We start from the raw sequence: 17,996 nt of genomic DNA on the forward strand, positions 1-17,996 counted from the left end.
GGAAGTACATCGAGTGAGCGGCGCCGCCAGTAAAGCTCCGCTCCAACAGGACACGCCGCTTTTGATGTGCCGGCCAAGTTTGTATTCTCAACCGCGACGACACTTACCCAGTACAACACACACACACACACACACACACACACACACACACACACACACACACACACACACACACACACACACACACACACACGGATAAAAATACGGGTAAAATGTGTAAGAAAACTAAAAAAAACCCTCGCCACCCATCCATCTTTTCCTTTCTTAACGGAGATGAAGTTCACGGGAGACGCGAAAAAACGCTGCAAGAAAAAGTCACCGGAACGAAATAAAACATCAATTTACAGAGAAAAATTGCAGTTTTTGTGCGCATTTATTCGCTAACATCAGCAGTCCTGTCATCTCTCCCCGCTAAAATTAAGTTGTTCAAAACAATCCCTTTTCTACTCTCTCTCTTTGTCTTTTTAAATGTTCCGAAAAGTGGAAGACGCCTCGCGATTCCTCACGCGTGATCTACGTTACACGACGTCTCGGGACGCAGACGGAGCGATTCGGAGCGTGAATCATTTCTGCCTGCTCGTACAAATCATTTCCTGGCTGCTTCCAGAGGAGCTGAGAGCGACGACCATCTGTTTTCCTCGTATTTACTCGTCTCCGGGTTCGGTCGGAGGAGGACCGGCTTTAAATCTGCACACCCCGCCGTGTTACGGCCGTGCATGTGTGCGTAGCATGTGTTAGCATGTGTTAGCGTCCGTCTTGAGTGCACGATAGCAGGGATGCACGAGGATGCCCACACACAAAGTCCGTCAGCGGCGGATTGAGTTAGTGGAAATAAAACGCACAACTCTGGTAATTACAGCAGCTGCAGCCACGCTAGCTGGATTAGCCGTGGCGCGGATCCCAGGGAGTGCAGGACAAGGTCAATCTGCCAGCCTGTCATGTGATGTGATGCGTCTGTCACACACACACACACACACACACACACACACACACATGCATGCACACACAGCTGTTTGGGAGGTGGAGAGTGATGGAGGAAGGGATGAAAGCGATGGAATCAAAGGGCGAGGCGGCGAGAGGCCGGGGCGGCGGGCGGGTGGAGCCGGAGATCAAGAAGAAAGACGGAGCTGAAGAACAGAAGAAAGAAAAATGGAGATGAAAGGAAGAATGGAAGAGGAGTGAGGCTGGAGGAATTCCGAATTCATCAAAAAGAGCCACACATCCTGATTCGGGAGGTCACGACCTGCCGGCGCTGCTGCAGAGCGTTCCCATCATTCCTGCTTCTTCCTGGAAGTCGTTCGCTTCCCACATTTTTGGGAACTTCAGTTTTGTCCCAAAAATGATGGAGAGAAAACGTAAAAAAAAATAAAAAGTGGCGCCGCTGGCAGGCGGCCGCTGATGAGGTCATGGGATCAGGGCGCCAGCGCGCTAGCTGTTAGTCACCATCTTGGCTCATCCATCAGAAGCCGTCGGGTTAATAAATCTAAAGCGACGGCCGTCCGAGCCGAGCTGGTTCCGGTTCAGAGGTGTCCGTGTTGAAAGAGGTCCCAGCTGGTGGAAACCATTACGATTCTGTTTATTTACTGGGAAAAATTAAGGTAGGACTACAGTGTGTTCCACACTGTTAGACGCACCTTCAACGAACGGCATATTTGAAACCTTTTTCATATACAAGCAAACCTTGGTTTTCGAACATCGAACAAATCGGAATTTGACCAAAAAATTCTTAATTTTTTTTGTCTTAAAAGTCGAACAAAATTTGGAAGTCGAACGTGAAACAAACGCCGTTTTCTCACCGCCAAGCGCGAGAAAAGGTGAGAAAAGGCGAGAGAAAACGTGACGGTAATGGGCTTTTTATTTTAGTTTACTACATTCAATAATTTTCCCCTTAATTTGCGTTCCATTGCCTCTGGTACGAGTTACGGTACCATAAACTTCTGTCCTAAAGACGACGGTAACTCGTACCTTAGGCTTACCTGATTACAACGATGTTTTTTTTCTTTCTTTATTTCTCATGTTTGCTTCTTTCTTTTACATTTCTTTGATGTTTCATTACTATACAATTTCATATATAGATGACATCATGAAATAACACATTATGTTAAAAAAAAGGTAGTTTTCTAGCGTCTTGGAATGAATTAAGACCATTTACATTATTTGTAATGGGAAAAATGTTTTTTTAATTTGAATAAATCGCTACTCGAACAGCCTTCAGGAACAAATTGTGGTCAGAAGCTGAGGTTTGCCTGTATAATTTAATTTTTTTAATTTAATTTAAAAAAAAAATTACATTAAAAAAATTAAATTATACCGGCAAGCCTCGTTTTCCGACCTCAATTCGTTCCAGAAGGCTGTTCGAATTGTGGTCGGAAAGCGAGGTTTGCCGGTATAAGGCGCACTGGATTATAGGGCGCACTCTCGGTTTTTGAGAAAATTAAAGGTTTTTAGGTGCGCCTTATAGTGCGGAATATACTGTAATCGGATGCGATGCCTCCGTTTTTATAGGCAGCCGCCCCATCTGTCTCGTCTTTGTTCTCCTCCTGATTATTTTCATTTTGTTTATTCGTGTCCTGCGGTCGAGCCTCAGTCTAACACCACCGCCAGATCTGCGAAATCAAAAAACGGGGAAAAACTCAGACATCATCGTGATAAAACTTCAATAAGTAGGGCCCCTTGTGAGGGTCGATGGGCCGCTGGAGCGCTGGAGTGGAGAATGCATCATTTGTAGACGGTGCTTAGGAGGCGTTTGAGGCTCCCAAGGCTGTTAAAGTCTAAACAAAGAAAATGAGGTGCCGGCTTCCCAGAGGATCTCCAGCCCCAGCGTGTCATCCCAGCACAAAGTGTTGTCTAAAAAAAGGGTGAAGGCTCAATCAGTGCCGTCTGGGCCCGGGGAATTGAACTCTCAACCCCGGTGGTAATTCTGTGAAGTATGCAGCACAATGACTGCCGAGCGCCGCTGACCAAAAATGTCATCCTGCCCTTTCCTCTTGTCAGAAAGAGGCTGTCGGAGTCCTGGGGGCACCGACTAATTACTGCTGCCTGTGCTGAATGGGTGCATGGGGGAGGGGAGCTGGGTCGCATGTGGGCGCCTGTCGGATGTGTGTGTGTGTGTGTGTGTGTTTGGAAATGACAGATATCTACTTCTGGAAGGTCAGGCCCGCCTTGTGCCTCGGCTCCTCGGCGAGACGACAAACAAATAAGGAACAGACGCGTCGAGCAACCGGCCGTCGCTAACGGCGAAGACGGGGGACGGGGCGAGACAGCGGCGCAAATACGGGAGAACGGATCGCCGCGCAGGAGCTTAATAGACTCCAAACTCATCAAAGTTAATTGACGTCCCTCGTTCCATCAACTCAAGGAATAATTGCGCTTAAAGAGAGATCTCATTATCCACTCCAAAATTTGATGTTTTCCTTCTTGGCTCCGCCCCCTCCACTTGGCAGTTTACAAGAAACGATCAACGAAAGCGCGAAATAAAATCAACACAAACGATTCCCCCCGGCGTCAGGAATATGATTATGGATTGATTTGAAAGGACGCCACAGGTTCATCAATAGTGTTTTACAAACTAGACTACCCTGGAATACTCAATTCTGATTGGATAAAAGGCGGGGCATATGTCTCCCTACCAGGAAATGGCTTCAGGCGCTTCCCACGATCGAAAACCGAGAAAGAACGGCTGACCGATGGCGTTCCTCATTGATTAGCTATTGGAAAACAAACACGCCGACCTCCAACAAAACAACCAACGTCTCGGCTCGTAAATCTCCGCCGCACCTGCTTCGGTATTCCGCCGCCACCGCCGCCGCCGCCTCCGACCTGAAGGATGGAGTCATAAGCGAGTTTCCCGCCTGTGTGGACAAAGAGCTTCATTAGAGAGAACAGCGCGTACCAGCTAACGCAGCATAATTCCACACCCCCGCGTGTGCGCCGGTGTGTCGCCGTGCATCTTTAAGCGTGTGTGTGTGTGTGTGTGTGTGTGTGTGTGTGTGTAGGAATGAAGTGGATGGATCTCATCTCGCCCTTCACAGGAAGCAGCGGCGCCGCCACAAACGTACACAGGTGCAACCCAACATCCCGTCACGTCGGGATCATCCAGAAATGCGAAAATCAAATATTTAAAAAAACATTTTTTTTAATATATTTTTAAAAAAATTTATTAAAAAAAAGAAGAAGTATACATCTAAAAAAAGTGCAATTTCCTCTGGGATTAATAAAGTATCTACATATCTATCTATTTGACCTGCAGGATCGAAATCGTCACGGTTGGTCACCAGCCCCCGGTTCGGTGTCACCCTTCACCCGGTGACGCAAAAACAGACGCAACGGAATTATTTAGACGACAATGAACCCGTCTGTCTGATATCCGCACCGCTAATCACATGATTGTTCATATGAATTTTTCAAATATTCAACAAATGCTGTGACAATCCAGCTGCTGTCCATAGAAGCTAAACGGCTAGGCTAGCAGAACGGGGCTTCGTGTTTGGCGATGCTAACTAGCGTAGCGCACCTCGCATTCTTTGTAGCAGGACGCAAACCCAACCGCGATGAAATCCTGTCAACATAAACCCACATGATTAAAAAAAAAAGGTCACGAGACTCAGCACATTCCCGCCTCGTCCCACTCCTTTATCGCCTGCCCCTCGTTTGCCTCTCTGCACCTTAATTACTTCTTGTTCTTGGAGGAGACTCTCATTTCCCACCGTATTGCTCTCGTTTCAACTCCTACTTCTTTCCCACTGTTTGCATCTGGAAGCCGACTCTTTGACCCCTCGTGTAAACCGCATCTCATTGCCCCGACCTCCCGATACGGCATCCGAGATTATCCTGGTTCGCGGGTCACGCCTGTGCATCGATCCACAGAAATAAAGGGGGTTGGGGGAATCGACGTCTTCAGACTTGTTAGCTCGGCGTCTCGGCGATGACTTTGCCTTGAAGCCGCGGCGTTAAAAGCTTCTTATTCAAATAGATGCACCGAGGCGGACGACATGAGAGCCACATACATGTGCACCACGCACACGTGTGCATTAATAGTGGTGGAGGCCTTTAGAGGAGGGTATGGGTAAGTGCGCGCCGACCGCGAGTGCAATCAATTACAAAGCAATGGGGCTGCATGTTCTAATCAGAGGCATAAATGTCAGCTCCTTTCCCCCCTCACATGCCTCCATTTGCATCCATTAATGCAGCAGGAGAACCAAGGGAGCGTGAGAGCGAACGGAAGGTAGGAGGAAAACTAGGCAAACAAAAAAAAAAGGGCAGTTAAACAGCAGAAGTAGTAAAATCACGTCAAGCAGGAGAAACGGAGCTCAGCGAACATCCAAGGGTTTGTTAACAAGCTAACGGAGAGCAGCAGCCGTTAGCTAGACGTGGCTCCACGTGCAAGAATGCCATTAGTCCAGAATGCACCAATTGCGGCAGCCAATGAGAAGCGAGTATTTTAGTCTTTTGCAGCTCGAGACTCAGGGATAGAATTCTGGAACATAACGGGGTCAGACGAGGGTCGCAATCCTGTTTTGTTTTGATTGGATAGGAATTGATCTCATGTTGCAAATGACAAATTGCATGTTAGGAATTATACGACCCCCCTCACCCCCTGCGTTACCAACCAGCGCCAAATCTTGAGGCTGAATTGGCAGAACGCGCCAAAGCAGAAATTTCTCAATCTTGAGGAGAACTTCCCAGAATCATTGGAGGCTGTGAGTCTTTTTATTTCTACCAGAGGAGTCTGGCGAGAAAATGTTTTTAATTTTACCTCGAGGGGGCGGCGGCGAGGTGAAGACTTCTGGTGCATCAATCAACAGAGGGATGAAGGATTCGAAAAGCAACAACAACAGATTCAAGATGGACAACTAGGAAGGAGCGAGGGCTGAGGGACCTCCCTCAGTTTCTAGAGAGGATTGAAGAGGTACCGAGTTCCTGATGGACAATCCAGACAGACGATGGGGCTGCAGATGCGATGGCAATTACACCCGAATGTATTAAACAGGAGTAACGGGAGGACAGAGGAGAGGCAAATGGGTAAAAGGAGCCAGCAGAGCTTCTGAATCACTCCTCTTCCTCTACTCCTTTCTCCCCGAAGAGCAGAACGGTGAAACCTATTCCCCCCAGCATCTCGGAAAAAGTTCCACTCCGATGAAACTTCCGGCAGAAGGAACCGGTGTACTTCCACACATCCTCCCTTCGTCCTCCCGTGCCGACAGCTGGAGAGGACGCAGCGGGTTCAACATGTTTCACAGCGACCCCCCCACGACGTTCATTTGAAGGCCAACCCAACCTCTGCTTGAGCCGGACTGATGCGTGGAGAAGCAGCGGCTCAGGGGTTGTTGAGCCAAACAGGTTTCCCAGGCAGAAAAAGATAAAGGACTTGATCGTAAACTATGACTGGAAGCTCAGCTGATGGTAAAGTCACTATTTAACGGCGCTAGCAACCGCTATCTTTATATAAAGCATCACATCAAAGTGTTCCTAATTAGGAGTAACAATTAAAACATGCAAGAAGAGCATTATATAACCGGATTGGCGTCTTCGTCAAATCAAAGCCTGATATCCACAGCTAAACACAAGCCTGGCCTTAATTCGCCTTGTTTGAGGCGCGCTTGACGGACGGGCCATATGTTTGACAAGATGAGGTGACCCGTAGGTTGTCGTGTTAACGAGGAACACCGCGGAATCCGTCACTTCCCCTCAGGCTGACGAGGACGCTCTGTTTGTTCAGCGCCGCTCTGTGACACGTGGCTCCTGTCGGAGCCGAGCCGCCGTGAATAAGCTGCTTCTATTTGTTCAACTGGTGTTGTGTTGGTACAATGGCTTTAGCCAATCGTTTGTGATGGAATCTGATTCATTCCCGAGAGGAAAACGTGTGGGAGAGCAGGGACGCGTGCCACAACGACGCAAGGATGCCTGCCAGCACGCTAAAAAAAGGCCTGATTGCTCACTTATGGATATTTGTTGAGGTATCGCAATGAGTCGCCGGCGAAAAAGCATATGGCCGAAAAGAGGAAAAGATTCCGCACTTGCGGAAGCAGAGACACTTGAAACCGTTTTGTGTTGGGATGTTGTGTTTGTGAGTTTACAACCTAAACCTCCCGTTGTTGAATTAACCACGGGGGGAAGCGACGGCTAAAAAAAAAAAGCCACAACACAAACCGACTCTTGGCAGGGGATGTAGAGGCAGTATTTTTCCAAAAGCTGATTACCTCCCCCCCACCCTCCCCCAAAGTGCTCCATCTCTCCCCCGTCACACTTTCTCTGTCTCCCTGACACAAGCTGTTCCCTTGGCAGCTGTGTCGACAATGCAGAACCCTCCCCAAATCCCCCCCGGGCGCGGGCGGTCGGCATGTCTACGTATGTCACCGTACGTACAAATTCAGGAAACCTCCGCATGCAAATCAACATGGAAAGATGCCCCCGCTCCCCCATCTTCCTCTGAGGTCCCCCCCAGACGTAACAGAGCAAGATTAGCTCTCAGCGTCGGCTTCAGATGCCGGAAACCCGGCGCTTTCTGAGGGCCCGGCCTTCTGTCGGAGGCCCTTCCGCTCAACGGTCCTGTTTTTCCAGGTGTTAGTCCTCTTGGTGACCCATGTTCACCTCGTGGATGTCACTATGCATGCAGATCTGGCACTACACCACAGCTGCATGCACCATCTGCAAAATCTATACCGTGGATATATATATTCATATATATAGAAAGACTATTAGGAGGCAAAACAATCTGACTCTAACTAGGCTACCCACCAGGACTCATTAGAGGATAGATGATACTCCCTCTACCTAAAACATGAGTCAGATGTGGCCAGGGAGCCCACAGGCAGTAAACAAACACATCATAATCCTCCTCTGTAATTGGGCAAATGAGCGATGCTGCCATTGGACGATGGCGCTGAAACAGATGGCTACAGAGAGGCGATGCAAACCTCCGTCTACCCCTAGCCGGGCAATCTCTGCTTCCCGGCATTGCTGCAAAAAAGGTAAGTTAGCAGCATCCTTCTTTTTGCCAACCCATACTTATTATCGAAAATTGAAAAGGGGAAAATCCCTACCGTCTCCCACCTTCACCTCCAAGACCCCCCCACCCCTACTGAGCATGCTCGCTAACGGTGCTCCTTGGAGCCTCTAATGCACGGGCAATGAGATTAGGGCCATCGATGTAAGCCTTGAATTACTCACGTTATGACTTGATTGGCCAATAATTTGATTGGCGTCACATGTCTACTTTCCCTTCTCCCCCCACCACCCAGGCACCCCCGTCTCCTTCCCACTTGAGGCAACAACAAAAAATGAGACCGGCTGTCAGTTGGGAAGCGGTATGCAGCTGTTTCCATGGGGATCACAAGACTGGGTTATCAAGGGAGAAGAAGTCATCGAAGTCAAATGTTGGAAAACAGAAATCATGTAACGCTCGGCGTGGAATAACATTTGTGCAGCTGTAAGAGGATGCCAGCGATGAAGACTTGATATCTAGGGAGAAAAAACAGCAAGCTGAGGTTTAAATATGTATTTATGAACATCCAAAACACGGCTGTCGGGTGAGGTTAGCGTTTCTTTTTCGCTGTAAATACAAGACAGTCAACAAGAGGAACTGGTTTTGCTAATAACTCATCCATGGATTACGTTTTTATTGGTCTCCCTGGGAAAAAAAACTATACAAATACAATTTAATAACGATGACAAAAGACAATTTGTCGCTCACAGACGCAACAATTATGCGCGTTTGTAAACCATACAATCACTCCACATGGGAATTTTCACCGTTACAGATGGCAGGAAGCTATTTCTATCTTCACTCAGAGCTGGAAGTCAGAATGCAGATTTTAAAAGTGGATTCACGCAGCAGCGAGCAGGAAGACGCCGCCGTGATGACAGGAAGAAGGAACTGGTGCAGGTGTGAACAATCAGTATCAAACAAACGCTGGTTTACCAGGGAGTGTTTGCTTCAGGTGGAGACGACGGTCGATGAAAAGAACAATTTCCAATGACATAAGCAATAAGACGGAAAATGATATCATCTTGATCACAGCAACATCGATCAGGTTAACAACACTAGCGGTGATTTGTTGGACAAGGCTTATAGCTGTAAGCTTGTTGGACGAGAATCATAGTTGGGCGCTGGTTGGACGAGGCTAATAGCTTGTCGCTGGTTGGACGAGGCTAATAGTTGGGTGTTGGTTGGATGACACTAAAAGCTGGGGTCGGTAAAACAAATTTTCTTTCTCTGGAACAAATTCTAGGAAGAACTTGCCCTGCATTTGAAAAGCGGAACCTTTCTCCTGGACACAGTTGGTTCTTGTTAAGGTGCCGTCAGTCCACACAGGGTGTGACGTGATGTGGCAAACAAAAGCAACCCTATATGCTAACTTCATCTTTCAAAGGGGCCTCAAAGGGCCTGATCATTATTCAAGATGGCAGAGCCTTCCCACCAGCTAGCTTGTCAAAGCTGCCTCTTCCTTGTCCTGACAGTTATGAGGTGCATGTACCCGCTTAATAAGGGAATTCCGACTCCATCCTGTGGTTGGGCGGTCGCTGTAGCGTGGACTATAACGCTGTTAAGAAAACATATGGCATACTGATCTCTGACTGGCTCTCACAAGGATGAGGAGAAGAAGCCAAAGGGTCTTCTGTTTGGATATCCGGTGGAGGAAGATGTAAACACCACGGGAAAAAAAAAAAAACGGAAAGGAAAGGAGGCATTAGCAGATCAAGCGATGTGCAAACAGCCTCGAGTTCATATTTAAAGGGCTTCCGGTCCGATTTCACATTATGAAGGCAAGGGGGACGATTCTGTTTGACTGTCAACTTCAAAACGAATCCTTAAAAAGTGGGAAACGCTCCGCAAATTAGCCCAGGAGACATTCCGTATCTATGTCGCACGCCGAGCAGGGAGACGGATGTGGATGGATGCTTCCTCTCCTGAGCAGATGGTTTGATGGTAATCACATCTCTTCTTTTTCCTCCTTCTTCTATCCGCTCTGCCACTCTCACTTCTAACTTTCCTCGGCTGTCAGAGTCCTCTGGAAAGAGGCAGCCATCTGCTTTGACTTTTCCGGTGCGTTGAATCACACGGAACAACGTGCAGAGGTGTAAACACAGACGAACGCACAATAAAACAGACAAATCGCCATCGCCGGCGGAAACAAAGAATGTCCCTCACATGCAGAACATGTTCCTAGAAAAGCATGCCAAAGGACGACACGGTTGGAAAATTAAATATTTCGACAGTATCCGAAAGACAAAAGCTTCACAATCACAATAATTGCTGGTGGCAGTTTGGGAAACTTAAAACGACCTGCCAAGACGGTCCCGTGAGGATTTGAAGACGGCGTCACGGAGAAAGGTCGCGTTGTACGATAAGGCGGGGGGACAACAACGAGATAACCCCGGAGATAATGCAAAGATAAAACAAAAGGAAGATGGAAGCAAGATAACCCTCGGAAGACACGAAAATGAAACAGCAAATGGAGAGATAACAATGAAAACAAGAATGTGGAGAGCAAAGCCAACCAGCGCCGGGGGCCGGGCATCAAACCCAACCGTAAGCGAAGGAGACACAATAACGGGGGGGGGGGGGAGAGACAAAATACCAACCACAAAGAGATTTCAACGACTTTTAGATGCAGCTTAGTAGAAATAAACGTGGTGAAGTCTTTGAAAATGCTCTTCATGCAGGGTGTTGGGAATGTTCTGATGTTTGTTTTTTATTTGGACCCGCCCTCTTCCGGGCCACACCCCCACCCGTCGACCATCCCTTTACTCTATCCAGAGACCGGTGGAGGTAGAGCAACTCGTCTCTTTGTTATTCCGTCTCTATCCTACAGACAGTCTCTCTTTTCCCCCTCCAAAGAAATGGTCACAGCGACTACAGCAGGTCTCCGGCGCCGTGCCTGAGATCTGAAGGACCCGGGTCCTCATGGGTTTTGTTAAACTATGCCGACCTTGACTTTTCAGACCTCTGAGAAAAACCAGAACCAGCCCACGTTCCTCAACAGAGAAGCAAAGGTCAAAGAAGCATTTTCCTTCTCAGTGTTTGGTATTTTCAGATTGGGTTTTCAAGGATTGCCAGATGAGGAAACAGTAATGTCCAATTGCGGCTCACGATAGTGTTTAGCATCAGTTTTGATTGAGTTGGGTTCGCTGTGAAGCTAGAAAGGGAAAAAGTGAGATCTCTCTTGGATGAATAAATCCTTTATTTGTCGTCATTTATCCGTCTGCAGTAGTTGCCAAATGTTAGCTACCGTCGGCGCCTCACACTCATTCCAGAAGTAAAGTTCTTATCATCATTATTATTCCAACAGATAATGTCAGGTCACTCAAAGTTTAAGCGTTTATTTGTGTTGGATCAGCATGAATAAATGCATGAATAAAAATGCGTTGTTGCTTAAAAGTTTAATTCTCGTGCCCATATACATCCAAACTTGGAGGTAGACTTTAGATCGGAATACAAATGTACATTTCGATGTGGGGGAGGGGTTCACTGAGGGCCGCCAACCGTGGAAGGAAACCAGAGCACCCAAAGAACAGAACAGAACATGCGAACCAAGTCCCAGAAACCAAACCGAACCCGTTTAAACTCATTTACGTCATCTGGTCGGGTTTTTCTACGCTAACGCTAACAGAATCCCCGCCGCTGCTTGACTCCATTGAAGCGCAGCTACGTCTGGCAATCGCTTGTGAGTGTTAGCGCCGAGACGGACTCTAATGTGGATGTGCCGTGGCACTCAGAGTCACCATTAAACATCAGCTCTGTGGAGTGACTCAACTCCGACGGGAACTCAGGGAACTGGATCTGGTGCCGCGCCGGGAGAATCGATCAATTTAAATTTTACGGGGAATTAAAGATGGATTCAAGTCGCTTCATGTTAATGCAGCACACGTGCTGGACGGGTGATTTACGCGGATATAACATGATGAGGAGAGGATGTTCGTGTCTTTCACAAATGAAACAGGAAGTAATTCTGTCCAGGCTTTGCTGACATGTTTAAGATTTAGAGATCAAAGCCTTTTTTTAAAATGTCGCATCAGAGATCGCAAAAAGTACATTCTCTGCAGGGAGAAGAGGAAATACATTCAGTACCTTTAATCCAATCAAGCAAACAGAGCAGCAGCTTTGTGGTGCATCTCTGCTCGTAATCTAATGACGTCTTTAGAAATAAAACACGTACAAGTCGGCGAAACACTCGAGTGTTTCTGAAAATATTAACTGGTAGGTTTTTTTTATACTTTTGATGCCAATATCTAATCAACAAAAAGAAACTGACAAGGAATGAGTTCCGTGAATTCCTCTCAAGGTGAAATTAGAGTTCTTGAGTGTTTTCACACATAAAAATGGGAAGAAAAGGAAGGAACTCACTGCTCTTTGTGTGCATCAGACGAGTGCAACAGATCGCGGAACGCTCAGGTGGCGACTGAGGCGGAACGCGGTTATAGTTCGACTAGAGATAAACAGGCGTGGATGGAGGGAGGGATCGATGGATGGATGGAGGAATGGGGGGATGAAGAGAGGACTCAGGATGGCCGTCCTTGAGGAATTAATCCCAAAGTAAAGTGTTCGACTGATGAAGACAAATTGAAATGGGTGAATCAGGGAGGAGAGCGAGGTCGGTGATGCGACAGATGATGCTCCGAAACGGTGACGTCTTCTCGTAAAAATGAAATGAGACGTGAGCACCAAACATTCCCTCAACAACGGAACCCGCACCATTGATTGTTCCAGCGTTCCCAATCTACTCGCAGGTCGTCTTCTCCATGGCCAGCTGGGTAATTGAATGCAAAGCGCTTCACCTGGTCTATGTATGTCAGTGCTGGGACGTGGGAGCCCCGGTCCTTTGAACGCCGTCTCGGCGGGGCCCGCTAATTGAGCCAGATCAATTCGTGGAGACAGCTAGCAGGTTGGCACAGTTGCCACATCAAAGAGATTCTAATAACTGCACACGGTGGCCATTACCTCGCCTGAAAAAGCCACATTTATTTTTGCTTCAAAGCTTTTTCGCAGCGTCGCATTTGCTAGCAAACGCCGGCCTTTGCCGTTCTTTGCCGTTCTTTGTCTTTCCGGTTTCGACAGAAGGTCGTTGAGGAGTCATTTCGGAAGTAGCGAAGAGGCTAATAACACGTGTATAAATAGCACTTTAAACAGTTTTTTTTTTTTGATTCCGATAGAAAAACACGAACTGACGTCAGATTGTAAACCGCTGAGAAGGAATTGCAGCATCACCAAAATGATCCCCGAGTTTCGCACGGCGGGCGCCCTATTTCCATGCATCTACGAGAGGATTAGTTAAGCTCACGCTGTCTCCCGCCAGTTATCCTTCCCCCCATCTCTCCATCTTCCTCTTCCTCGCTCCCCTCTCTCCGGCTGATAAGTGATAAGTTTATAAGTTTGTTCATTAGTGCTGGTCCGCCTCCTGCTGTACCGGCTGTCTGAGGCAATATTCCGCCTGACAGGCCTCTCCGTCTCGCCTCCCAACCCTCTCCTCTTTCTGGAGTGTCCCTCGCTTTTCGCCGGCTTTGCAACATTTTTCTCTTTGCTTCACCTCTTTTTTAACTCTGGCTCTCACCGATTTTGACTCAGCCCCGGCGTCTCGACGTGACGCTCGCAACTCGGCACGTCTCCGCGCTGCTTGGCGAAATAATTTACCGCACGCAGAGTTCCCGTGGATGATTGAAGCGTAATTAGATGGTGGAGACAGTGGATGCCGACGGAGGTGCGCGGGAGCCAACGCTTGTCAGATGGTCCATCTCAAACTTGCCTTCGCCCTTCAAAACGACCACTTCTGCGAGAGAAAGCATCGCGAACTACATGCAGCTAAACTCGTATTAGCATACGAGACTTCAAAAGAAAGAGAAGTTGGCGTCTTTAAGGCCTGCGGAAAAAAAGTTCAATTACGAGCAAGGGCGATCTGGTAAACCCCAGATAGTCAGAGGCAAAGGGCTTTGGGGGCGAACAAGTGGCGAGGGTACGAGTGTGAGAAGAGGAGCGGCGTTATCTTGATGCTACGGCATCTCTGGTGGTCATTTACGTTGGGATACTTGAAGCCGTGTTCCACTTGGGAGCCTCATACCTTAATATGGGGAGGACTGAGCGCCGTCATCGCTAGGTCGTCCTTGTTGATGCCAATCTTCAAGGTGAACGCACCGATCGCCGCACGGCGTTCTGACACCATATGCTTTGTGTCTGGGGGGAGGAAACGGCGTCGCGTTCAAGGTGGTGCGCATAGAGCAAGAGAGGTGAGCGACGCTGCTGAGTGAGCAGCTGCATCCCCATCGCCTGTCCAATTATCCAGCTGTATTCACAACGCATTTCCCTCAGCATCCTCCTCCCCTCCCCCAACCCTGATTTAACACCTGTGCTAAGGCCGGCTATGCTAGGCTAGCTGTTGTCAGCAACCAGCTAGCAGCAACGTCAGCCATCCCTTTGATTATCGCCCAGAGGTCACCCTCGTGTTGAGGCGAACCGCGGGGTCCCGGGAGTCAGCGGCGAGTCACCTTTGAGGGATAATATAAAGACTGCTGACTGACGGCGGACCACCCAGAGGGGCTGGGGGGGATCTGTGCTTTTCACATGAATATAAATGTAATATTGATAGGTAATCTTCCCCAGGAGAGAGAGGGTGAGTGTAAAGGAGTGGGATTAAATAAAAAAGAGAGCGCCTGACGCCATTAAACCGTCCGAGGCGTTCGCTGGCGACCGGTCTTTGATGGGCCGGTACGAGGATGAGTGATAAACATTTGGGATTCTCTTCATGGAGGCACTTTAATGAAGCTTTTAGCATAATTCCCCTGCTGTAATGTGAAGTGAAGGGCAAACGGTGTCTTTCTGTCGGGTTTATATGGATGGAGACACTCGCCGCGGAAACATGAGCCCAATCAGAACCCGGTTCATTCTAGTTTTGCGTCTGACATTCGAGGGAAACGCAGAAAAGACAAGATAAAAGACATAAAAATAACACAAATTGACATATTTGCCGTTTTTTCTGTTCCAGATCCCGGGAAATAAATTGTCAGCAGAAGATTTATATCGGAATGTGAGAAATCTGAAGCGCGTGGTGCACCGTCAGCCGCCGTAGGATGGTAGCGCCGTGCTAATTTTAGGCCGTCCACACCGAGAGGAAGGAGAATGGAAAAAAAAAAAAGAAAGAAAGAAAGAAAGAGAACAGAAAAGGACAGCTTTGTTTTCATTCAGGCTGTTATCAGCCCGAGCCGACTGCCGCGAGAATGTGGACGGATGATTTCCATAAAGACTGGCTGTTGTCTGAAAGCAAGCAGCTGTCAGGCGGAATTACCACTCCGACACAGACACCACAATCGAGGGTGCCCTTCCCATAATTCAATCTGATTGGCTCAAGGGGAAAATGGTAGCCTGTGCGGCGGTAGGCCAGCGGCTGCTTGACAGGTTTGCATTTGCGGCGCCGGATGCGCCGTTTACCTGTTATCTTTCTGTCGGCGCGACGCGTCAATTTTCTTCTTCTTTTTTTTTTTCGGGCGGCTTCTCGAATAAAAGCCACGGCGCGATGGAGTCGGCGGCGTGAAGATGCGACGCCGTGCCTGTGTTTAATATCAACCCCCCAAAGAAGAAAAAAAAGTTGTTCTGACGTGCGACGTTTTATTGATGACACACTGGTGTTATCAGTTTAACGCGGCACCGCCGTTCTGAAACACGTCGGTAAACGAAGGCTAAACTTCCTGATCAGCTGATGGCGCTCATCCAACGCACGCTGACACACCCTTCTTGTGAGCCAATCATCTCTTCCGATTAGGACTTTGTCTAGATCTGCTCTGATTCACCACCGTCCTTTCATTAGCCTCAGCGGAGTCATCGGCAGCCGCCGCCACAAGTTTTTTTAAAAAACGATTAAAACGACAGTTTTAAAACAATATTGTTACAACGTCGTTCAACAAAATGATACAAAGTTACACTGTTTACAAACACATGCATTTATAAACAAACAAGTAAACATACAAACAAACACAAATATTTACACGATAGGGCGTGTGCGTACAATATAACAATGTACTGTATGTCACGCCTAGATCTCACACACACACACACACACACACACACACACACACATGCACACACACACACACACATGCACACACACACACACACATGCACACACACACTTCAAAGTTCAATCACAAATGAAGCGTCATCCAAACAGACACACACTCCACAGTGATGCTAAAAGCCCTTATCTGTGACTTGTGTAGAGGTGACTGACAGGAAGTGAGGCGCACGGGGGGAGGGGAGGAGTGCGGTGTGGGGGGGGAGCGTCCTTTAGGTGCCTTAATTACGAATCCTTGCCTCCCTCTCGCTGTCACCGTCCCCGGGGGAGGGCGAGACAAAAGGAAGCCGATGTTTCATCTCTGTTGCTTTGGTATTTGAAATTCCTGAGGGGAGCGAGAGGAGGAGAGGAAACGGAGCCACGTTTCCTTTTCCTCTTCCTTTTTGCTCCTCTTTCCTCTTTATTTGCCTCCTTTTTTGCAGCTGTGTTTAAAATAAGGCACCTTAATAAAAGTGTTTTAATGGCGTCAAGGCAGGGGAAAACTTGATTACTGTGACGGTTTTATTTAATGAGCCCACGCCTCCGGCGCTGACGCGTGATCCATTTATGACTTTGTTGTGGGGAGATGGATGTGACAAAACGGAGGCGGTCTGCGCTGTCTGTGATTTACACCTTCATCAAGACGCACCTGGGCTTGCATCCCCTTGACTGGGGGGGTGAACGCCCCGCCCTGTGCCGAACGGGAGGCGACACCTTGGCAGGTAGGCAGACGCAAAGACAAGCCGTTAATAATAGATGAGAATAAATTGGACTCATCTGAATATAAATGTGTTCATGAACACGAGAAAACAGTATTAAGCGAAAGACGAGGGGGTTGGGGAGAACCTGAAGGGGGGGCCATAGAGTGATGGGGGTGATACCCGGTAAGGAGGCATCAGAGAGATGCAGAGGGAGTCTATAAAAGCAAACTGCTCCTTAATGCGTCTCACTTGTACGATAAAAGCAGCGCTGAGCTTTCTGTTCACGTGAGCAAAACAAGATGCCACACACACACACACATTCTTGCAAAGGTCACCTTTTGAGGCCTCGGGGTACGAGACCTCTCCTGGTGACGATACCCGATGAGATAACAGGGACCACGTAAAGTGCGACGGGTTCTTATCTGCATTCTGAGAGCCGGCCTCATTTGAATATTGGACGAGGGACGCCTGCGGCGAGAAGAAATGGCCGAACGGTGCGTTTGAGGAAATGGGACACCTGAGCACCGCTCAGGATATCATCTTCTCCTGTCACATCTCATCCCGTCTGATCACAATAATTGCCACCTTCGTCGTTATCATCGTTTCTGTCATCTCCTACTGGCGCCATTCGCCATTCTCCATCTCATCAGGATTTCTTTATGAGGGGGGGGTCTCATTCAGATCGAATGCGGACCAGTGATCACCATATTTATCTGCCTCGCATTTTTTTCACCTGTTTAGGCATTCGGACAGCAGAAATAGGTGGTTAGAGAGCGTGGGGTTGTGGGGGGTGTGTGGTTAGAGTTAAATCTGATTCCTCAACAGACAGAGAGACGGGTTCAGAGAGAAAAAAAAATCATAAAAAGCACAGTCCCCCCCAAAGAGGCACAAAATACATTATGCAAAAAGTTTAAATGATGGTTAAAACCCGCCCCCCCTGCATATGTCAAACACGCCCCCTCAGTGCCTTTCCCACTCGGGCTGCTTATAACACAGCCTAGCTTGGGACAAGTGGTCGGTCAAACCTCAATTACAGCCGGGCCAGATTACAAACTGGGAACCCACACACACACACACACACACACACACACACACACACACACACACACAAACACACACACACACACACACCTGCACAAATCATACGTTTTTGCATCTGAACTCACAGAACTACAGATGTAGCTAGCAGATAGAATGTCACCAGCTCATTAAACTGCAAAGCACTCTGGGAAACGACAGCATTCAGTTTGCAGGTGAA

General features: G+C 48.1%; 1 protein-coding gene across 4 annotated transcripts in view; it reads right to left on the bottom strand.

Annotated features, from left to right (window-relative positions):
• The window catches only part of rbms3 (RNA binding motif, single stranded interacting protein), a 166,132-nt gene that overhangs the window by 52,567 nt on the left and 95,569 nt on the right, over nucleotides 1-17,996 (bottom strand). The window lies entirely within an intron of this gene.

The sequence above is a fragment of the Antennarius striatus genome, chromosome 14, assembly GCF_040054535.1.
Source record: "Antennarius striatus isolate MH-2024 chromosome 14, ASM4005453v1, whole genome shotgun sequence".
In the NCBI taxonomy this organism is placed as follows: domain Eukaryota; kingdom Metazoa; phylum Chordata; class Actinopteri; order Lophiiformes; family Antennariidae; genus Antennarius; species Antennarius striatus.